The sequence below is a fragment of the Callorhinus ursinus genome, unplaced genomic scaffold, assembly GCF_003265705.2.
Source record: "Callorhinus ursinus isolate GAN/ISIS: 27379988/994484 unplaced genomic scaffold, GSC_fseal_2.0 scaffold28, whole genome shotgun sequence".
Classification (NCBI taxonomy): domain Eukaryota; kingdom Metazoa; phylum Chordata; class Mammalia; order Carnivora; family Otariidae; genus Callorhinus; species Callorhinus ursinus.
The window spans coordinates 11,856,243-11,880,529 of NW_027397090.1; positions in this window are offsets into that span (position 1 = coordinate 11,856,243).

Genomic DNA, 24,287 nt, shown 5'->3' on the forward strand with positions numbered 1-24,287 from the left:
TAAAAGCAGGGGGTGGGGAAGGAGTAACTCACCCAACAGGGGAGGGGCCTACAGGGGATTTATTGATCAATTAGCAATCCACATCACAAGCCAGATGGCAGGGGCCCCAGATTTTCTTTCATTTTTCATCTTACTATATTTGTAGACATGCAGAGCACGTGTCATCATAAAAATGGTGTTAAAACTTAAAGCAAAATGGAAAGAATTTTAACATTAGATAGTGGGTATTTTGACGTGTAAAATCTAACTGCCACACTTCCTTATATTTATCAGATTTGACTATGTGTGTTTTACACAAGTTGGATTCCTATTTATATTATTTTCTTTCATAATAAAAATGACTGTCTTAATTGTGAAACCTGGATTTCTTTTTGAATCCCTCATAGAAATGAGGGTAGTAGTCACATGTGTTCTACTTCAAAAAATATGTTTAAAATCATGGCTGGCTCCTTAATAAGAAGAGGCTAATTGAGCCCAGTGGTTTATAAGTACCACTGTGTAGATATTTTGAGAGGCGATTTTAATTATCACAATATCCAATGAGATTAAAAATGGGAAGTCCTTTTTAGGGACATGGAAATGTGACCTATTTCCAGAGAAACTTCAGAATGTATAATGTTTTCCTGCCTCCTGTAGGACATGAGCTTTTGGAATCCTCTTACATGGAGATCATTTATTCCCTTTAAACATTCTTTTTTTTTTTTTTAAAGCTTTTTCATTTCATGCCTGAAACCAATTAATGACCTCTGTGAAAAGATGAGGCACCCCGAGTGATGGGGCCACATGGACTGTGACCTAGAGATTTAATGACACATTGACACATTGAGACTCAATTAGAGATGGACCTTGTCACTTTTGAAGGATGGTAGGTAGAAGGTTCTCTCGTGCTGGGGCCGAGTTTGGATAATCTTTCATATTCCTGCACTGAAAATTAAATTAAGATAAAAGAGCAACCTTTGCAAAGATCATTTTTATCATGTGCAAATTTAATGATTGTCTTAGTTTCCTGGGGCTGCCATAACAAAGTGCCCCAAACTGGGTGGCTTACGGCGACAGAAATTTGTTCTCTCCCTGTTGTGGAGGCGGGAAGTCTGAAGTCAAGGTGAGGGCATGGTTTGTTCCTTCTGAGGGCTCTGAGAGAGCGTCTTTTCTGCCTCGCTCCTGGCTGCTGCTTGTTGCTGGCAGGCCTTGCTGGGTTTCCGTGTGCCACTCCCCACCTCCATGTCATCATTCTCCCTGCGTCTTCCTACTGTCTTTTAAGGACACTGGCTATACTGCCCTAAGGGCTCACCCTGCTCCAGTGTGACGTCATCTTCCCTAAGTACCCTCTTTCCAAAAAAGAACACAGTGTAATGTTCTGGGGCTTGGGACTTCAGCATGTCTTTTGAAATGACAAAATTCAACCCACAGCACTAATTATTTGTAGTAATTTCTTAAAGAACTGGGGTATTTATGTTTTTTCCATTATGGGAGTAGAACTGCTTGAGGTCCTGGAGTCCTGGGATGCGGGGTGAGTATCTCTTGTCTGGCCCACTGTGGGGGTTTTCCACAGAAAGAATGGAGGCTCTTAAGCGTACCTCCTTTAAGTGAAGTTGGCCTCACATGGGCTTCCTGGAATCCTAGACACAGACACTGCACAGGGCATTAGAGGGCATCTAGTCCTGTGCCTTTCAAAGCAGCGAGTCCCTTTTCAAGCTTTGGGGGTCCTTAATTTTTTTTTTTAAGATTTTATTTATTTATTTGACAGAGAAACACAGCGAGAGAGGGAACACAAGCAGGGGGAGTGGGAGAGGGAGAAGCAGGCTTCCTGCTGAGCAGGGAGCCCGATGCGGGGCTCCATCCCAGGACCCTGGGATCATGACCTGAGCCGACGGCAAGACTGAGCCACCCAGGTTCCCCAGGGGCAGGGTGGCTTAATTGTTAAATAGAAGAAGGCTGAGCTGCTTTCCTGCATGCAGGGGTAAAGAGGTAGAGCCCTTTACACATCTATGCCCTCAACTTAAAACTGGCACCTCCGCAGGCCTTGCCTCCGAATCAGCTGAAAATTGTTTTAGTAATTAAGGTTGCTGGGTCCTGTGTCCTCCTCAACCTACTAGATCAATTTCATATGCGGAGTGTGAGTATGGTCTGTGCACACACATCCCAGGTGATTCTTAATGCTCACCAAAGCTTCACAACCTTTTTCCTAAAAACTTCACAGAGCAGTTACAGTCCCCTCTGTGATCCTCTTGGAGATGGAGACGCTGAAAAACAGATGTAGCAGCTGAAGGTTGAGGGCAGACAAGGTGGCTTACCTCACCTGCCCCCCACGCCCCTCACCTCCAGCCTCTTTGCAGGTTCTATACACTAGGCAGCTCTTTATTTTGTGGTGGAGTAGGGTGTAAACTCCACCTCTGAACTCTTCCAGAACACTTTGCACACATGACTTATCAACAAAAGTTATTTATTTCTTGATTTTGAGGGTGAAAAATAAATCTTTTACCCATGTTTTCATCTAATAGAACGCGTATTCTCCAGGGTCAGCATTTAGGCATCTTGTAAAAATCGATCTCCAAAAGCTAATGGTTTCATTGGGGAGGTGAGGATTTTGGTTCTCAGCCTTTTCTTTTAACTAATGGCTCAGTAACAGGACTGAGATCATTTGGGACTGAAAGGAATTTCCAATGATGAAGGAGCATCTTAATAAGAAATGAGTGGGATAGTGCTGCAACCCTGAAATCTTGGCACTTTCAGCCTTGTAAACCTGCCTGAGTTCATGAAAGCAGCCTTTGTACCTCGTTTGGCACCATGTGCAACAGAGAGCCCAGATTTCTCATGAACTGAAGTGACCTCAGTGATGCATCTGATCGTGTGAGGTGACACACACCAGGCCTTGGAACTGCCTGTAAATGGACGTCCCTTTTAGCATTTAGGATTGAACCTTGGGCAGGCAAAGTCAGAGGAACTCCTCCCCTCCCCCACTTTTTGGTTGGTTGTTCGAGGCATGCCATGCAAATTGGAAGTGAATGAGAGAAAGGGGCTGTGTCCACTAAGTATGGGTGTAATGTGAGTTTGTAGCAGAAGGTACAATAAGACAGGAGCACCAAACCTCATGATCTTCAACAGTTAGAATCCTCTTGGAGTCCTGCTGGGTTTGTGTGTGTACTGTTTTAGCGCTAGTCAATTACTGAATGTCTCCATGCTGCATTTGTTCTTCCGGAAGTACGTGGGTTGAAAGCTCTTTTGTATTTCTTGCTTTTGAGGAGAGGCTCAGTGGTTTCACAGATTAGGGGCCAATTTTAAGCTTCAACATTGTGCTAGGTTATGGTAGATACCCACCTGTCTGTCTCTAAAGAAGTGGTTGCTCTCATAGGGTCTGGGCATGAGCTAGGGGGAAAAGTTTTCTTTTTGTCTTCCTGCCTGATACAAATAAAGCTCACTTTCTGATCACAGTGCCACCTGGCACCCTCTCAGAGATGAGACCCATTTGTGACAAAGAGAACAGAGCTTCTACATACATGTCTTGGAATGCTCATGTTAGCCCAGCAAGGGTGCCTTCTCTCTCTGTGGGCAGACTTCTCGTGGGAAGCAATGCTGGCTACGTGATTTATGGGCCTCCTTGTTCAAACACCAGGAAACAGTTGTCACTAAAGGAATGAAAATATAAAGCTTTTCCTTTTCTTCCCTGTTTTTTTCTCTCAATGAGTCATGCGACGTTTGATTTGGTATTGCACTTCATTTAAGTAAAGAAAAAATTTTAACATTATTTGCATGAATTTGACCATTTCTATTGTGCCCATCAGTTTTAATTGTAAATTTATGAGCATTTAATTCCTATATGGAGTCATTGAAATTATACAACACGTATTTGGTAGCTCATGTATGCATCTGTCTTTCATCCTTGCCTGAACAGTGGAATTGCTGCACGATACTAACTCATTTGTTTTTATTTCACTTTTTGATTCACCTGCATTGTGCTAGCACATTCTACCTCCACTTACTGGAGAGTAAAGAAGAATTGAAAGGAAAAGGAGCTGTGGACTGTCTCATACCTTTAATTTTCTGCGTCATCATTTTCAGCATAAGTGGTTTGGTGAAAATAGGGAAGTAACCTGAGTATGGAGATATTGACAGCCTTCCTTGGGAGGTCTCATTTCCTGGAATACCATTGCATTCTTTCTGTATGTGAAGCCCATTCTGAGTAGAAGAGAAAACATGGCCTCTCTGAGGAGTTGGTGCTCCTGCTTCCTCCAGTGGTGGACTTAACACACTTACATGAAACTCGCTTTGAGCATCACGGAACTCCTGTGCATTACAAGTCCGCCCGAACCCTGTGCTCCTAGGGCCTGCTCGTGCTGCGTGTGAATGGGGCAGCCCCCATGATGCGCACACCTCCTTGGCTCACATAGCTGCTCTCTTGTCCTGTGGGAGCTCACTTACAAAACAAGTTCGGGGATAAAACTACAAAGAATTTCACGGTGGTGACAGTGGAGCTTTAAGCCAAAGGTGGGGCCCTTCTGAGAGCAAGGACTTCTGTGACAGCACAGGTCACACATCCACGAAGCTAGCCGTGAGGGAAAATGAACCTCAGAGAGGGCGCCTGGGTGGCTCAGTTGGTTAAGCGACTGCCTTCGGCTCAGGTCATGATCCTGGAGTCCCGGGATCGAGTCCCACATCGGGCTCCCTGCTCAGCGGGGAGTCTGCTTCTCCCTCTGACCCTCTTCCCTCTCATGCTCTCTGTCTCTCATTCTCTCTCTCTCAAATAAATAAAATAAAAAAAAAAGAAATTAAAATGAGCCTCAGAGAGTGTTTGGTAAGCACGAAACAAAGACCAAAGTTTTAGGAGACCTGAAGTGACCACTGTGGGGAATTAAGACCAGGACATGTCCTAGCACAGGTGGTATTCAGGTCTCAGCTCAGATGTCTCCTTCTCAGGGAGGTTTTCTATGGCCACTCAATCAAAGCAACTCTCCTACTATCATTCTTTCCTATGGTCATGGTTCTCCAAACTTCACTGAGAGTGTGTGCTGCGTCCTATCACTAGAGCATCATGATTGGGAAGTCTTGAGAGAAGCCTGAGAGTTTGCTTTTCTAGTGAGTGTCCAGGTGAGGCTGACACTGCTGACTCACAGACCACTCTGGGGGGATAACTGCCCTGTTTCATGACTCTGCTGTACTTTTCATCTAGCATATATTTGGAAATTGTCTTTGTATTCATTTACTTGTTTATTGTCTGTTTCCACCACATGAAATTAAGTTCGATAAGAGCAGAAATTTAGTCTGTTACGTTCACTACTATACCCTTAGGGCTTGGAATATGCCTAACCTGTAATTGATACTCAGTAAATATTTATTGAATTAAGACATGACTACATGACCAGGAAGTTTAGTGGGTGGGAGGTTATTAGATGGTGGTGATTGGGGTAGGGTTGGGCCAAAGAAATAGTTGTCCCTATGCCCAGATAGGAGGTATTGCTGGTCACATTTGCTTCTAGGCAAATAAAATGCAAAGTTGCAAATCTAGGGGCAGGGAGCAATAATCCTGAAACATAATGTTAGGGAACCAACTGGATAATTTAAATGGTGGGGATGGAAGGGACTTAATAGTTTCCTTTCCCCCTTGGGTATTTGGCCATGGCTCTAACAGAATGATATGCAAGGGTCCCTCTTGTCCACAGGTGGATTCTAGAGTCTCCGGAGCTCTTTGTGAGATGGATCCCTGCATGGCTTTTGGTTTACCAGAAGCAAGTATTCAAGCTAGACCACATATTATAACCTCCCCAGGGCTACTGCCTATGTGTTTATGAACTGAGATGAGCAAGGTGGTTTTGCATGATAATTGCTTGAAGAGTGACCGCGGCTTTCCCAGATGTCCTTTCTGGAGCCTGGCATACCTGGACTCTGCAGCCCCAGGAAAAGCTGGAGACTTCCAGGGTTAGTGAGCTCGTGATGCCCTGTGCTTCAACATAGAACCCTTGAGCCACTGAGCTGCCCTCGTCTCTTATCAGTCGTCCAGCAGGTTGGTCAGGTTGACCTGATCCTCTGCTTTTTCTCTACCTATTTCTTTAAAAAAATAGATTTTAATGTCATCTTCAAATACCCCTTTGAGCTATCTTTCAAATAGCTTTGGTAGAAGCAGGTTCTGAGGACACAAGTTCCAGTGAAACTCCTGGAACGAAAAGGCAGCAATTATTTTATGTGTCAGGTTCCAGAAGGAGGAAGAACTGAGACTCCACTGTAGACACTTGAGTGTTGCTGGAGCAAAAGTGGGCCCAGCACTTGGCCACAGTCAGAGCAGGTCAAGGTGCTGGGCGATCTGGGGAAGGGCTTTAGCCTCCTGGGAAGAAGTTCACAGTTGTGGTTTTCAAACCCTGGTGTGTTAGACTTACTTGTGATTCCGAGTCACTGTGTCTAGGGAAGGGTGTGTTACTCAGCTTGACTTTGTAACAGACTACCACAGACTAGGTGCTTTATACAAGAGACATTTGTAAGACTTAGGGGAAGGTGTCAGGGGGGTTGGCCGTTTGCTCCCTATATCTTCACTTGGTCTTACCTCTGTGCTTGTCTGTGTCCTAACCTTCTCTTTGAAGGATGCCAGTCATGTTGGATTAGTTTCCGCTTGACCAAATATAACCTTGATGACCTTTTTCAAGACCCACTCACTAAATACAGTCATCTTCTGAGGCACTGGGGGTTAGGACTTCGACATAGGAATTTAGAGAAGATATAACAGGTAGAACTCAGGGAAGCTGTATTTCCAGCCCTGTCACCAGGTAATTTTGGTATAGCCAGGCTTGGAGACAGTGTTTTGTAGCTGCTGCAAACACCTGCTAGATCTGCCGCCCTGTCCACTGGCACAATTCTCATTTTCCTCCTTTGCAAATGAGACCTTCTCTGCCAAGCCAACTGATTTTCAGTGGGATTATAACATATACCCTGGAAGGACTCAGTAACTCAATACTTGGCTGCCTGCAAATATAATCTGGGTTCATCTGTGGCTGGACTTTGGGGTGTCAAGCCAGAGACATTTCATTTCCAATCACCTGTGTTCTCAACAGCAAAGCAGGTTTGGTATTTGCAGGAAAATGTGAATCTGAGGACAGATTATGAGTGAAACTTAGGGTGCTGGAAAACGGATCAGATGTAGACCTAATTGCCTATAATTTATTTTCTGTGGCTGCAATTTGGTCTGCTCTCCAAAAATCCTCATTAAGTCTTAAACTTCAGGATATATCCCTGTCCCCTGAGGAGCAGTGCAACACTAACAAGCATTTGCCTGAAAAGTCAATATTCAGTATATTTTTCTCTCCAATAAGCCCTTCCTTTCTTCCAGCTGTCAAAACTGTCTGTATGAATGCAGATAACTCATCTATAGTGGGAGCCATTTTCTCTACATACGTGTTTTTTGGGATGAGGAGTATGGGGTGAGGTGGGTTTAACTTTAAGAACATACTTTACTTGTCATTTCTTGAGTTTATTAAGTGATAAATTCTTCTAAGTGGAGATAGTATTTTCATTAGAATTTTGTGGGGCAAGAGCGTTTTTTGAATTGTGCCTTCTCTGTCTCAGGGTAGTAAAAATGATACATTTTCTCGATTGGTCCTGCTATATTGACAGCAGTGGCACCAAGACCACAACCTAAATATCTAATTCACTGTTTGTGTGGGAAATTAAGGTTCAGCCAGCCTCAGTTTTGAATTTAGACCAAAAGGAAGCCTAGGCACATGAGCTTTACCATCCTTCTAGAGGGTTTGGGAAAATGTGGGGGTGTTTTTCATGTTCACAACATCTGGGAGCATTCCTGGAATTTAATGGTGGGAAGCAGAGAAGTGAGACATCCCTACAATATTCAGAACAGTTTCACACAACAAAAACTGATGCACCAAAAATTGCTTTTAACAACGCTTTTGAGAGGCACTGATAGATATCATGGGATGATCTTTAGTAACAGCAAAGATGGAATGAAAATTGATGTAGTGCCTTCCTTCAACCCTTCCAGCATGGGATGTGTGCCATATGGAAAGATGGCCTTAGCTTGTTCTACCTACATTGTTTGGGAGGTGAGCCAGAGCAGGATAAATCAGCAGATCTTGGCCATGCTTCCCAGAAGGGAGCATGAACTGCATTTCCTGCAGAACCTGCAAGCCAAGACCGTGGCCCTGAATTTTAGTGCCGCTGGACTAGGGGAGAGGTGAGGCCACCCATGTGTCCATGCATCCCACCCAAAGAGAAATATGGTCCCATGATGGCAAGTCAGAGGGACAGGAAGTAGGGCGTTGGGTGGAGTCAGAAGTTTCAGAACTTCCCTAGGAGGACTGAAGAGGTGACATGGTTGGAATAAGGTGCTTGGATGGAATATTGAAGAATGATTCTTCCTTCTATTTTGAACTTTATCTTGTATGAATTCATATAATTTCATGACTTCCTCAGCATTGTCCTCTGTCTCTGACTCCATTAAAAACAAAAACAAAAACAAAACAATTTCTTCTGTAGTGGACACTCTTCTACCCTTAAAATAATAAATTTTTAGTTTAATTCCACACATTGTTACCTTTGACGAAAGAGTTAATGAGAATAATTTTTTTATCCAAATTCATTTTGCTTCTGTTAAACTTACTGTATGTGACCATTTAAAGCAACAATTGTCTTTACAGGCATCCTGTCTTTATTGATCCTAATAGGACACTCCTGATACATTTTGAAAAGAATCCTTGCCACAGGTGATGGAGTTGAAATTAAGATAATTTCTGCACTAGTAAAAAGTATATATTATTTTTACTACGTGAAGTTTAAGAACATCTTATTTTTGCAGTAGTGGCCGGCTGACAGTATGAGAACAACATTAATTGCTTCCGATGGAATTAGTTATTTCAGCTTAAAATGTTGTAATTAAGAAATGTCAAAAACCTAAATATTATTCCATGAGTTTTAGAGATTTCTCTTTTGCATTATAGCTGTCTTTGTTATATTTTTCACTTGTGAAGAAAACGTATTTTATGGATCTAAATCTCTCTTTTGACTTCAAGAGGAATAAATACATTCAACTGTGTAATTTCACAAATGTTTACCAAGTACCTGGTGTGTTTCAGTTAGTCCTCTACGTGCATGGGAGCTGCCAGAGTTAGTAAAACGTATTCTTACTCACTACTGTGAGGGGATAGAGACAGGAACCGTCATGGCTGGGACGTCGGCAAACTGTTATCAGTGCTGCAGTAGACATATGGGGAAGAAATGATGTGCTGTGAGGTGCATAGTTATTCCACAGATAGGTGTTGAGCATTTGCTCTGCCACGGTCTCTCCAGTGCTGAGACTACATTGGCCAGCAAGACAGACATTGTCCTTGCTCTCTTGGAGCTTATAGAGTGCGGAGGGCGTCCGTGTCTAGAAGGGACTAATTCTGAGTTAAAATTTCTTGGGATTGTTTGGTAGGATCTCAACATGTAGAGATATCAAGGGAAAAGGATTCCAGACACAACAGAAGCTCAGAGAAGAGACTCTGGAGGGTGTATTTGGAAGTGGAAAGTAAATCCCAGACACTGGATCCAAGATGGTGGAGCATAGGATATGCTCTATGCATAGCATAGAAAGATCCACTGGAAATTGTTTCCATGTTGTAGACGATTTCCCAGTGAGCACATTTTACTTATCATTTCATGAGTCACAAAATGACAAACATCTCTTCATGATGGAGGTATTTCCTGTTTTGCAAACAATTTTTTCCCTCCTGTTGTCGCCAGGCCTTGAATGCTTAGATAATTTTGACCAGAAGGATACCATGATTATACCTGAGATTGAAAAGAATATTTAGGGCAACAGCGCTGTTTACAAGATAGCAACTGTAGCCTGTTCTGCCCTCTCTTGACCTCCAGTAGGCAGGCATGGTAGACATATCATTCACAGGCAGGTGAGCCATAGGTAATAACTTAGTGGTGTAGCAAGAAAATATGAATGGGGCCAATCAGAGTCTTGCTTTTGTGAACTTAATCTTGAAGACACAGAAATTTGTGAGTTAGCCATGTAACTGATGGCAAGAGGAGGCCAGGAAGTTGAGTCTGAACCACTAAAATTCAAAGCCCTCTGTGAGGAGAGAAAAAAAAAATAAGCAGGTGATGGAGAAGCTAGAAGAGAGATGTGGGTAGTGCAGGTGAACAGAGGAGGGCAAAGACTGTGTGAGAAGATGCAGTGATTCCAAGAGCAAGTTAGATTCATGGTCATGAGAATGAGAAGCGATAGCTAGGAAATGCAGCTAGGCAGGACATCTGTGTCTCTGTAACTCAGTGGATGTGCAGAAGGGGAGTTAGGAAGAGGGAAGAGTTTAACAGGACTCTGATACTTCAAGACTGTGATTAGGGTGGTGGTGATTCCATCACCTGTGTTAGATCATAGGAGTAAGGGAATTTTGTAGGGGCAGAAGGTGCTGAGTTTTGTCTTCAAGTTGGGGGGGGTACTTATGGAATATCTAGATAGAGAAACACAGAGATGAATGACTTTGTGAATCTGTAACTCAGAAAAGAAATCATTGAAGGTGAAGGGGGAGCCAGCATTTATGGTATACCTATTATGTGACAGGCACTGTGCCAAATGCTTCACATATGGGTCTTCCTTTAATTAACATTCTCTGGGCTGGGCATGTCATGTGCCTCTTTGTTTTCAAATCCATCCCCTGACCTTTTCTTGCTTTGTTCCACATTGAAGGAGGCTGTCCTATGCAACAACATTTCCTAGACTTTTTGGAGAATGGCTCCTGGCTAGGTTTGGTCAGTGAGTGTCATCATGGGAGATTGGAGGGCAGGAGAAAGGTATTTCTTTCCTGTCTGCTTCCAGTTGTCTCTCCAGTGTCCTGTCTCTTCTGTGACATCTTTTCCCACTGGGTAGAAAAAGGGAGAAAAACCCCATATATATGCTATATTTGGCTGAATTTGCTTATAAGAAAAAAAAAAAACCCTACCAAGTAGTAATTTTCCTCTACTTTGTTACATAAAGTGCAGGCTGTTCAGGGCTGTTCTTTGCAGTCTCTTTAGTCACTTATCTTTCTGCTTGGCCGTATCTGGCATCTGGTGTCTGCTGTCAGGGTCTCCTTAGGACCCAAAATGACGGATGAAGCTCAGCCACCATATCTGTGTTCTAGGCAGTAGGAATGAGGAAACAGAGAAGAAAAATTATTCCTTGCATTCCTCACCTTGTATCTCACTGGCTGGAACATAATCACATGACCGCATGAAGCTGAAAGGGAGGCTGAGGATCGGTGTGGTAGGTTCGACATAATGTATTTAGCCGAAAACCAGGGCACTGTTACCAAGAAAGAGCAGAGAATGTCCATTAGACAGCACCCGGTTGTCTCAGCCTCAGCTCTGAGGTAAATATTATCCCATTTGACAGATATAAAATGGTCCTAGAGAGCTTAAAAAGGTCCCACAGGTCACACCCCAAGTCTCTTTGACTCCAACATCCCTAAGCTTTTGCCTAGACTAAGTGTGGGGCTGGAGAGCTAATGGAGCATCCGCTGCATAGAGCAGGTGGTTCAAGCATGAGAGACAGTGTCATTTCCCAGGAAGAACATAGAAAAAAAAAAGAGCAGAGGGGATGATGAGGAGAGAAATAAAGAAGCCAGAGGCTAGAGAAGGCCTGGAGTCAAAGGGGAAGATGAATAACCATTTGGGGAAAAAAGGATGGAAGAGAAAGGAAGAAAGCCAGAGAACTGACGTGCAGAGCAGCCAAGGAAGGAGCAAGCCAAAGCAGCAGTATCCTACCATGGAGAGATACTGGCCTTGGAGTCAGGGAATTTGGGTCTGGGTCTCAGCTCTGTCATTTTCTGATGACATGACCTTGGATAGTTCTTCCATGGCCTGAACTTGATTGCATTCATTTCTCGGTACACAGAAACCGTGCTCAGGTTATTGCTAGAGAAGGTCAGGGCATTTTATTTTTGAAAATGGACACAGGCAATATTGGTGGGGTGTTCCACAGGTTAAGCACCCCAAGTGAAAGCCCTGCTTGCTAAATTCCTGCTTTTAATAGTTCCCACTACTTTGGATGTGGCCTAGGAATAGGAGTTGTAGTTTATGGTGCATGTCTTAATTCTGGATCACTATTTCTACCTCTGTTTACAAAACAAGTGTGGAATAGCCAAGGCATGGAGAGGTCAAGCCATTTCCCCCTGAGATTCGTAGCAGGGGAGAGGAGCTCTGGTCCAGCAGAATGTGCCCTGCCCAAGAATGGGTCCTCGATTCCAGATAGACAGCCCTCCATCTTCTTCGCTCTTCTCCTCTTTCTTTGGACGCCTCTGCCCCTGGACTGGACTTGCTGGTTCTTTCTTCTGCCTCGGGAGAAGATGGTGTTATTGCATTGGCCCTCTCTGTGATATTGTGCAGTGCTCTGCACATTTATAGCTTGCATAAGTATTGAATAATAATAAATAAACTGCAAGGGAGGAAGAATATTATAGGCTGGGGAGAGTGAAAGATGCTGAACTCATTATTGGAGGGCCAATCTCAGGCCTCTTGGCTGCCTCCTTCAAGGAGATTTGTTTGCCAGCCGTGTTGAGAAATATACTTTCCATATGATGAGCCCAGAGAAGCCGCCAGTTTCCCTACAGAGCTCTTTCAGAGTGGCCCCAGGAGGGCCCACAGAATTGTTAATGGTATTTCAGAGAGGATAACCCCTTATGCCTCCTTGGCAACTGGGTTAGAGGAAAGCCCTGGGGAGAAGGGCTGAAGCAAGATGATGAAATTAGGGGAATGGGATAGATTCTTTTTACTTTGTTTTATTTTCTGATTCCATGTGCAAACAGGGCAGCTTTCCAACCATTTTATGGATGCATCATCGGCCGAGAAAGTCACTTGCTTTTCCACAATGGTCTTGGCTCAAGGAGGGCATTTCTTGTTTAATACGTAATCCAGGTTCAGTGTGTCAATCAGATGCTATCTCCTCCATCTTAAGAACTGGTTCTTCTGTTTGGTGTTTATAAACCAGTTAAGAGAGACAACTGAAATCTTAAATTTAAGTATGGTAAAATATTGAGTAAATATTTACAGAGCTGGGAGATTGGAGGAACTTTAAAAAAATAAGCTTTGCGCAAACCAGTTGGACTCACATTTTTTGTAGTTCTGACTGGCTGCAGCCAAACCCAGTAAAGGGGGGTGTTTAGTAAATAAAACTAGTGCCTCCTTTATAGTGTGATCAATATCTGCATGTTGTACTGAAAACGTTTCCATCCTTTGTGAACAAATTGGTTTCGTTTTCTCGAAATGTCTCATATATCCACTTTGAGATGGGAATGAGTTTCTTCCCGAATCTGGAATAAACAAGAATGAGCACTTGCCTTGCCCGTGCATCCCCTAGCCTTATTTCTCGATGGACCCTCATGATAGCCTCCCTGTGGGTGAAACAGTGGGCATGAGGAGGGAGTGTGAAGTGGCCTGGACAAGTCAAAACAGGAGATAAATGGGGATGGAAAATGCTGTTCTGTGAATAACAGCTTGCTGAGCATCTTCTTAGATATCAGGGCTCTGGAAGCCTCCGTGTGGGTTTGGCTTTCCAGTGGTAGCTGATAGCACCTGGCACCAGGAGTGTACTCAGCGGGAGATTTTTTTCAGAGATCCAGAACTGTTTGCAAACAAAGATTGGAAGATCAGATTTTGGGATTCTAGCTTTTTCCTAATGACAGCAAATGATACGGTGTCAAGGTTTTTCTGACATATCTACCAACTATTCCACCGCCCCCCCCCCAAATTCTCTCAAGCTGAGTCTTCTCCATCCTTTCCTTATCGTGAAAGACTCATGTCTAGAAGTGGGTTAAGAAGATGTAGAAGGCACCGTCTTTGACCATTTCATAGGAGGTTGGGCCAAAGAAACTGCGAATGTTTTACCCAGAGAAGAAGGCAATTTTTCTTGGACCTTAGTTATTCTCAAATATTTGAAGGAATTTGATAGGGATATTTTTTTGTTTGGAAGGCCCTTCCTGACCTCCTTAATCTAGAATAAGCCTCCCCTGTGTACTTGCCCTTGGTTGATTTCCTTCACGACATTTCTTAAAACTTGCAGTTGTTTTACTTATTCATTTGTCTCCTCATTTTAGTGTGTCCCCTCATCCCCACCAAGAGGGCAAGGATTTTATTTGTCTAATTCACCTTTGTCTCCGTAGTCCTGGGTGTATTGCCAGGTATGTGACTGACTTAGTAAAAACGTGTGGAAAGAATGAATGAGTAAGATAGCCCAGGAGACTCAGTATTCCTGAACGTACACACTGAGGCCTTCATGAGCAGGTGGGCTGGCTGTTTTCTGTCCCCGAGTCAGTGGCTGCTCCTAATTCCACTCCCATCCTTTCAGCTAAAGTATAAACTCACCCGAGTCACTGGGGGGACCAGGTCAGAAAATACCAGTGCTTGATGCAAATCTTCATTACAGAAAAAAACAAAATCAAACCTTTAGAAGTATGTTCCTCATCATAATTTCCCTTTTACAGCTATAGTAGTAACAACTAGGACTTAGAGTCTATTATTTCCTTAATGGTTTTTTCGGGCAAGTGAGGGGACGTTTTGAGTTGGTTAGGCCGCTAGAATTCCTCTAGCCTGTGGTACTTTCCAGGGCTTCATGGAGGCTCCATTTTTCTCGGCTTTCAGGAGTGGTGCTGTGTTTTAATACTTTAGGGATATGATATCAGCAGAGGATAAATTTCTCAAAAGACTTCAATAAATCTTGCCTCAAGTGTCATGATTGGGGTTAAAGAAAAAAAGAAATACATAAATTTGGAACTTGCAGTGCCAGGTTCTCAGCCTACCTTGGCAATGCAGTGGAATTTATTGTTCCCTCCTCTTCCCCAGGGTACATTCAACCTCTTGGGATCTATTCTAAGATGAACTCAAGCTCCTCTGGCCTTCCCGTGGCTTCCCAGTGTCTACTGTCTTTCCCTTCCATGTCTTTCCACCACTGATGAATCCTTAAATGGCAGCCATGCCTCACAATGAGCCCCACTTACCATTTCATGTCTTTCATGCTTCCTCTTACTGTTTAGGGTCTCTATCTAGCCTCAAAATACCAGATCCCACAGTATTTTTGTCATATTCACTGGATGTTTAGTAGTTAAAAAGGACTGAGGAAAAAAGGGATGCTAAATTTGTAAGACCAGGACAAAGGAAGATCATCTCAAAATGATGGGAAGCCTTTCCACCGATATCTCAGACCTCTGTTTTGTTGGTTACTGCCCAGTATCAGTTATTTATAGACCTAGGATTTGTCAGGTACTGTGGTTCTCAGGGAAGTTTCCTCATTCAGCTCAGCGGAGTCTAATGTATTTGTGTTATGGAACCGAAATTCAGTGTCTTATCACTTCAGCCAGGGAAGGAACAAACTTAGAAGAATGACCCAGTCTACCGAGTATGCCTAACAAAGTGGATTCATGGGATGGGGCCGTGGGGGAGGAGGAGGGGTGGGGTTGGAGACCTATCGGGAAGGCTTCACAGGTTTGTTAGTTGGCACGTGCTACTCTACATGCAATGACAGTATTCTCCGGCTTATACAAATTACTAATGACATGACATTTCCATACTTAACAAGATTTCATTCTTACTTTACGATTTTTTAAGTCAAACAAGAAAAGGTTGGAGACACTGGCTCTCTTGACACTCATTCCTAGCTCATTTTAATTTTAAGTTTAACCTTTTGCCATTTAGTCCAGGTGAGGTTACAAATCTAAGAAAAATTTCAGCAATTACATATCGATATATGCCTTTTTGTATTTTCTCCTGGAGATCTCTTGGAGTTAGGTTTGAACTACTCAGTATTTGTTTTATGTGTCACTTCCCATTTCCATGTCTTTGTCTTTCTGCTGTGTTCTGAGTGACTTAATCAGTTGTATCTTCTCATTTATGGATTATTTCTTTAATTGTGTCTAGTCTATTTATCCCATCTCTTGAGGTTTTAAGAAGATAAATGATAAGATTTCTATTCATGAGTTTATTATTACATGCTTTGGTTTTATAATCTCCTGTTTTCATTTTATGGATACATTTTTCCTTTTGAAGGTCTTAGAAATCCATACTTAGAATTCTTTTCAAATTGCTTTATAAGTTTTATATTCTTGGCTATCATTTTTCTGGTGATTGTTTGCTAACTGTCTTTCCCAGTGCTAGATTTTTTTTGTGTACTTCTAATTTTTATTTGAAAGCTACCTTTTTAAAAACATTTTTTTATTGTTATGTTAATCACCATACATTACACATCATTAGTTTTTGATGTAGTGATCCATGATTCATTGTTTGTGCATAATACCCAGTGCTCCATGCGGAACATGCCTTCTTTAATACTCATCACCAGGCTAACCCATTCCCCCACCCCCCTCCCCTCTAGAACCCTCAGTTTGTTTTGCAGAGTCCATCGTCTCTCATGGTTTGTCTCCCCCTCCAATTCCCCCACCCTTCAGTCTTCCCCTCCTGCTATCTTCTTCTTCTTCTTTTTTTAACATATAATGTATTATTTGTTTCAGAGGTACACATCTGTGATTCAACAGTCTTGCACAATTCACAGCGCTCACCATAGCACATACCCTCCCCAATGTCTATCACCCAGCCACCCCATCCCTCCCACCCCCCACCACTCCAGCAACCCTCAGTTTGTTTCCTGAGATTAAGAATTCCTCACATCAGTGAGGTCATAGGATACATGTCTTTCTCTGATTGACTAATTTCACTCAGCATAATACCCTCCAGTTCTATCCACGTCCTTGCAAATGGCAAGATCTCATTCCTTTTGATGGCTGCATAATATTCCATTGAATGTATATACCACATCTTCTTTATCCATTCATCTGTCGATGGACATCTTGGCTCTTTCCACTGTTTGGCTATTGTGGACATTGCTGCTATAAACATAGGGGTGCACATACCCCTTCGGATCCCTACCTTTGTATCTTTGGGGTAAATACCCAGTAGTGCAATTGCTGGATCATATGGTAGCTCTATTTTCAACTTTTTGAGGAACCACCATACTGTTTTCTGGAGTGGCTGCACCAGCTTGCATTCCCACCAACAGTGTAGGAGGGTTCCCCTTTCTCTGCATCCCTGCCAAATTCTGTTGTTTCCTGACTTGTTAATTTTAGCCATTCTGACTGGTGTGAGGTGGAATCTCATCGAGGTTTTGATTTGGATTTCCCTGATGCTGAGCGATGTTGAACATTTGTTCATGTGTCTGTCGACCATCTGGATGTCTTCTTTGGAAAAATGTCTGTTCATGTCTTCTGCCCATTTCTTGATTGGATGGTTTGTTCTTTGGGTATTGAGTTTGATAAGTTCTTTATAGATTTTGGATACTAGCCCTTTATCTGATATGTCATTTGCAAATATCTTCTCCCATTCTTTCGGTTGTCTTTTGGTTTTGTTGACTGTTTGAAAGTTACCTTAAGTGGTTGTTTTTTTTTTTTTTTTTTAGTTGTCCCTATGCATCAAAGAATTTTAATGATGTCTCAGCCTGTGTTGAGTGGTATAGGTGATAACGGCGATACGCAGCTCGGAAGCAGAAGCAGGTCTGACTTATTAGATTGGAGCTCTTACCCTGCAGGAATAGCAGTGTTCCAGGCCCTTAGCCAGAGCAGGGCATCGCCACTTCCCAGTTTTGAGGGTGTATCTGCTTCCTCCCTTCTCCATAGGCTGCAACCCCACGAAGGACCCCATTTGGACCTTAGATGTCTACCATGCTTGGGCATGTTTGATCTCTGTTCTCCATAAATAGGATTTTCTTGTTTGTAACTTTAGCTCGTTGCCATATCTTTGTCTCATTAAAATGGGATTTTAGTTCTGTCTTCTACTGTGATTTGTTGTTGTTCTGGTATGTGTGTGTGTGTGTGTGTGTGTGTGTGTGTGTGTGTGTGTTTATACATGTATGTTACAGTAAAACAGTAGAAAAAGGGTCTCATTCAGTTACATAATGATTTTTTCCTCCTTCTATTTTTAGTCATTTAAAATAGTAAAGTAATCATTTTCCTGAGTACTTGATGACCAATCCGAACCTCAATAAATAAAGGGTAAGAAACTTTCAGGAGATCATATGACTTATTCAAAGTTGGATATTAAGTAGGTGTAAAAGGCAGGATTTTATATACACTAGGTCTTCTGGCTTCTTAGAATACTAAGAACAGTCATTAATAATCCTTCAAGTTTTATTAGAAGTTTTCCTATTTGTGGTAACAAATATTTGAATGAGTCACTGCTGGATCCATTATAGCTTGGATTGGATTCCTACTTTGTGAGATTGTGGGGATGCTTCCTATAATTCCTATTACATAATGATGAATATAACAGCAGTAACGTGTTTGAGTGTGGCTAAATGGGTGTGTGACACCATATGTGCTGTTCTTTTCTATTCGCTTGTCACCGGCCTGCTCATACTCCCTTGCTCATTATGGCAAATCATCAGTAGCAGCATGACTCCATTTTCAAACTTGAATTAGGTAAAAGAAATTGATTCTGTGCCATTTTAAGCTTTGCAAGATAACCGCCTCCATCCAGTTCAATGCTCTGAAATGACCAAGAGAGTCAGATATGTAGTATGTATGAGAGAAAGGGAGGTCCTCACTTTGAGGGGACTCAGAGAACCTTACAGGGGTACACTGAATTGTGATGTGCGAACTTTGTTACTGGAACCTCCAAACGATCTCCCGCCCCGATATCCTAGTGAGGGAGGCCTCCTTTTCTTTCCTGAATACACACCCCTGAGCCACAGGTTTCAATTTGCATCCCACATTCTACCTGTTTATAAGGTAGTGTTACTTGAAAAACAAATGCTGGGGAGATGTGGGGCCTTCCATCAGCAAAAGTCTGAATTCTGGAGCATAATCTGCCTCTTGCCTGTCTGTTTATCATCATGAACTGCCATACATTCTCTGAACTTTATGCTCTCAGTTCATAACTAAACTCTCTCAAATGTCTGTGTCTTGGCCCATACCCTGTCCTAAGACTTCACTGCCACCCTCATGTCTCCACAGCGGTCCAGCAAATACATGTCTCCTCATCCTTCTGGTGTGCCCTCAGGCAAGACTTTCTCTGTGAGGTTTCCTCTCATTCTACCAGGCACATGGAGAGGCTCTGCCCCCTTGTGTACCTCGTACATGCCTCTTTCACAGCACTCACCACTTCTAGCGTGTCTTTGCCTGTCTGTCTGGGCACTCCGAGGACAGTGTAGCTTCATCTTTATTTCCCGAGAGCCTAAACACATTAAATTCTTGCTGAATGAGTGATTGTGAACAGAGCACCTGGAGAAATAGTCGATGCATTGTCCTCAAAACCAGAGACTCACTTTGGAACCCCTGGCTCAACTGCTTGCCTTTGTTCAGTCACCAAAACCCCAGTGTCTCTGAATTCGGGCATAACTTAGCATGGCGTTATCCGGGTTGTTGATAAAACAGCAGCTGAAATTGGGTTTGACTTCACTGAAATCTCCATTCATTCTCTGGAAAGGAATAGCCAGTGTACTTCATTTGGTCAAACAGCCCAAGTGAGGTCATACTTCTTAAATGCTTACCACATAGCGAAACTTTCAAGTTTGTTAGCTGGCGACATCTAATAATTAACAAAAGAGCCTTTTTCTTTTTTTTTCTAAGTTGTAGTCTTTGGGATAAAAAGGTTTCTCCTCCAACTTTTTCCAGCTCCCCTCCTCTCTTTCCCCACCACTGTTGAAGTCTACGTGGTTGAGTTACATTCAAAAACACTGCAACAGATGTGTGCTGTTTAGTCCGTGAGTTTTTACCGGTCTGTGTCCAAAGAGGATTGTGGGTAACTGAACTCTGAATTTGGAACAAGAGTGGTGTGTCCCCAGAATCTCTGTTTTAATAGTAATCCTCACAGGACAGGGGCCAGGGATGTGCTGTCCAACTGCTCAGTTGTGTCGATGTCTCATAGCCTGGCCAGGAGAGGGATTCCGGAAGCACAGATGTGCTCACAGTCCTCCTGTCAATTTGGCATTGCTGGAGAGAGTCAAGGTAGCCTAACCTGTGCCTGCCTGTGACATTTGCTGGAGGAGACAGGGGAGTGAACGTTGGCTTACTTCCACAGCTGTGGATTTTTAGAGGAGCTCCCAGAACGTGGAAGATAATTGTATCTGTTTCTCTCACTTACATCTTCATTTTGCTTTACTTATAATTGAGATATGATACTTTTTTTTTAAAGATTTTATTTATTTATGAGAGAGAGAGAGAGAGAGAGAATGAGAGATAGAGAGCACGAGAGGGAAGAGGGTCAGAGGGAGAAGCAGACTCCCCACTGAGCGGGGAGCCCGATGCGGGACTCGATCCCGGGACTCCAGGATCATGACCTGAGCCGAAGGCAGTCGCTTAACCAACTGAGCCACCCAGGCGCCCTGAGATATGATATTTATCAGGGAATATTCTGAGTTTTAAAAAAATGTGTTAAAATCGGCTCTTTATGTTGTACACATTTTAAAGATGTGCTTCATACATTAAAATAGGTTAAGTTGTGAAGGGGCCCTAGAGATCACTGAGTTTTTCAGCTTTATGTTACATAGGGAAATAGCGCTAGAGGTGTGGTGACTTCTGAAATATCATCTGATTTCATTGTCGTTCTAAAAGAGGGATGGTGCCTGGCTGGCTCAGTCAGTTGAGTGGCTGACTCTTGATTTCGGCTCAGGTCATGATCTTAGGGTCCCGGGATCTGGGGATCTGGCCTGTGTTGGGCTCCATGTTCAGTGGGGAGTCTGCTTGAGAGTCTCTCTCCCTCTGCCCTCCCCCTTCCCCTCACTCTGTCTCTTTCTCTCTCTCAAATAAATAAATGTTTTTGTTTTTGTTTTTGTTTTTAAATGTGGGGTGTGGACTCAGGTCTCCTTTTTCAGGACCTGGGGCTCTTTTTAGTGTACCAAGTAACTTGACATGCTTGTGGTCATAGAGAGTCTTAGATCACAGTCTCAATAAAACAACGATCTTGAAAAAAAGATAATTAGTTTGTCTACACCATAGACAAATGGAAATCATCTGAACCTAGCTTCTGAGCATTCTAGAGTGTAACGTACTTTTAGCTCCCATTGACTGTCTTTGCAACAACAATACATCTATAAAATAGCTAGGTGGTCTCAAGGAAAATATTACTAGTGGAAATAAATTTTTAAAATGTTTTTCTTCCACCAAAGAAATAAGGAAAATTGAGATGATGACTGTAAGCCTGTGAATATTCCATAGAAGAATATGGCTGGAATAGGATTTTGTGGGTGATAATTATGCTTTCTTACTTTCTGATGGAGTTCTCAGTTCTAAAAATGAAATAGAGTCATCAGTCTGAAAACTTTCACAGTATTTGTCAAATTCTATTTTTTTTTTAATTCAGAAAAGTCAATTCCTGATGGATAGAAATCTCTAGACCCCAGAAGGCAGGTGTCACCAGGGTTAATTTTTCTTTACTTTGCATAGGGCTACACGAGTGGCTTATTTAATATTTGGGTGTTTCCCATGCTTCTGTCTTTCTTGAGTAAAGGGAGGAAGGGAATGAAACTGGACTGGGTGGGTCTTGAGCAGTTGGAATCTTTGTTGAAACAGAATAAGGAAGATTTCACATCTGATACACAATCCCAAGGCAAACACAAAATATTTTATAAATTGGAAGATTTTCACCTTAATTACTGTATCTAAATGACTGACATATATGCCCATCCCCTCGGAAGCTGTCCGTCTGAAATTCTGTTTGAGTCAGGTGACTTGCTTTATACTCAGCAGACACGAACCAGGGGCATTTGGGTCATCCAGACCTCTCAGCAGAAAAGTTTATGCTCTTTGTAATAATACAGCTCTTCCTCACCTCTCTTTGCAATTCTACATTGATCAGCTGGGATATGGAAGCTGAAAGAATCTCAGGCCATGCCACAGTGCTGTATATCCTGAGAATTCTCTGGAGAAAATTCATACTCTTATTTGCTACAGACACTGGCCAAGATAAAGTGATCCCAGAAACACATGGAATGCATTGACAAGTGTAGACTTGCTCTGCTCTTACATATCTGTGATTATCTTGCATTTAGGAACTGAATCTATGTAACTCGTATGACTAGTGCTGAAATCCATCATAAAAAGGACATCTTTTTCCATTAAAATCAAAGATGCCTATCATTGAACTCAGAGAAAATAATATTTATTATAAAAGTAAATGCCATATCCAAAGCCACAATTGATATCAAGTTCCTGCCCCACCCCCATGATCCTTCATAAAAGAATGGAGGGAATAAATTTCACAGGCACTGGGACTACCCTTTCCAAAGCAGGTTTTTTTGTTTGTTTTATTTATTTATTAGAGAGAGAGCGCGCAAGTGCACGTGAGTGGCGGGGAGGGGCAGAGGGAAAGAGTCCTCAAAGAGACTCACCACTGAGTGTAGACTCCATCCCAGGACCTTGAGATCATGACCTGAGCTGAAACCAAGAGTTGGACACTTAACTGACTGAGCCACCCAGGCACCCCCCAAAGCAAGTATTTTTAAAAATTAGGGACAAAAAATCATAGAAGGAGTCAACCTCTAATCTCTCTGAATTTTAGTTGTGTCATCCGTGGAGAAGGACTAATAAAATTCCGTCACGCTGTTTCTAAGCATTTACTAAGATACTGCGTCTAAGGTACCTGGCTTATAGTGGGAACTTAATAAATGCTAATTTCTGTCCCCGTTAGTAACTTGGGTACTTGGATGTTGCTTTTGAATGACATGATGGTTTTTCCCTGAAAGTTTTTTCAGGTTCAGCAGCTCTTGTTGGTTCAGTTGGAAGCACCAAGGAAATAACGTTGAGGTGGGTCAGAGATCTGTCCCCAAGAAGCTTAAGGAATGAACATTTTGTGAGCCTCTCAATGAAGTATAAAGTCATGGGTGTTGTACCTGGTTCCATTGCCCAAATCTCCCAACACCAGTGCATTGGTTTCCCTGGTGGTGTATTCTTCCTCCTGCCCAATATTTTCTTCTTGCAACAACCAGAAGATAAGCTGATTTTTGAGTCTAGGGAAGATCAACAAACTGGTCTTCCCTTAGCATTGGGTAGAGATTCGGTTAGGTGCAGGACTCAGATAAAGCAACACCTCCAGGGAGGACATGAGCAGCAGGGGCTTATCGGCAGAGAGCACAGAGATTACATAGCGGTTCTGTGGCGCTGTGTGGTGGTGGGGACTCAGCACCGGATGTGCACAGCTGCGCTGGGGAAGCTAACCCTGCCAGCGCAGGAAGGGCCGCACACCGGCTGTTTTACTTCTGAATGAGATAGAAGGGATCATAAATCTCTCTCAGTAGAGGAAAACAACATTGTTAATGTTTACTATTTATCAAATTATTCTTTCTCTTTTATAAGGTCTAAATGGGGCTATTTGTCTTTAATGTGCTTTTCCCAATTTTAAAAATATGAGAACAATTTCACAAAAGATTTTTCAATTCAAGTGGCCTCTTTAAAACAGGTTCCATTTATTCAGCAATATATACTTTTTAAAAGGCTCTACTTTTCTTAATATTCTTAATGCCAAATCATGAAAAGGAATGAGCTGCTGATCCTGTGCATGGAAATATTGCTTTTATAACCATATTTTTTCCTTGTGTGAAGAAAGTTATTTAAGCCACCTCCAACAAATGCCTTTGCTAATGATCGTATGTACAGTGGGACTGACTTTTCTCTGCAGTAGTTAGTCCATTGAAAATTATGTGCTGTGACTTACTCCTTGCTGTAGGTAACACCATGGTCTTTAACAAAAGCATTTAACATTTGGTCATGTGTTATTAAGCAATATTTACATTTGTGGGACTGTTCTTAGGAAAAACAAATACTTTTGTAACTGAGTTATAAGTTGAACACGTTCGGCCAAAGTTCAAAGAGAAGAAAGATACAGTACAGAAGCCTTGTTTTTAGAGTTTCCATCTGTCAAATGCTAAGTTACCTGGAAAAATTGGCTAGAGCTAAAATACTGCTTAATTTCAACCTCTTTAAAACTGAGCTTTCCCCTGTGTCTATACATATATGGAATGGTGGTAAAATGAAAAACAGATAAGACAGTGTTTAATATTTTCTAAAATGTCTTAGTTTTTACAATTCATTTATACTTACAAGTCAAGTTGGAGACATACTAATATATTAGGATAATAGTAAAAGAGAGATTAGAATATAAGGGGATAAAAGCAGCAGAAAATCCCTGTTCCTGTCCTGCTTTCTCATTTGAAGGGAAAGACTGGAAAACTTACTTGGTTTAAGCCACAGGGGAAGAATACCTCCTCCCTCGCAAAGTGACATTTACTTTTCAGCGTAAACACATTGTATGACCCATAAGGGGCCAAGTTTCTTCCTTGTGTAAATACT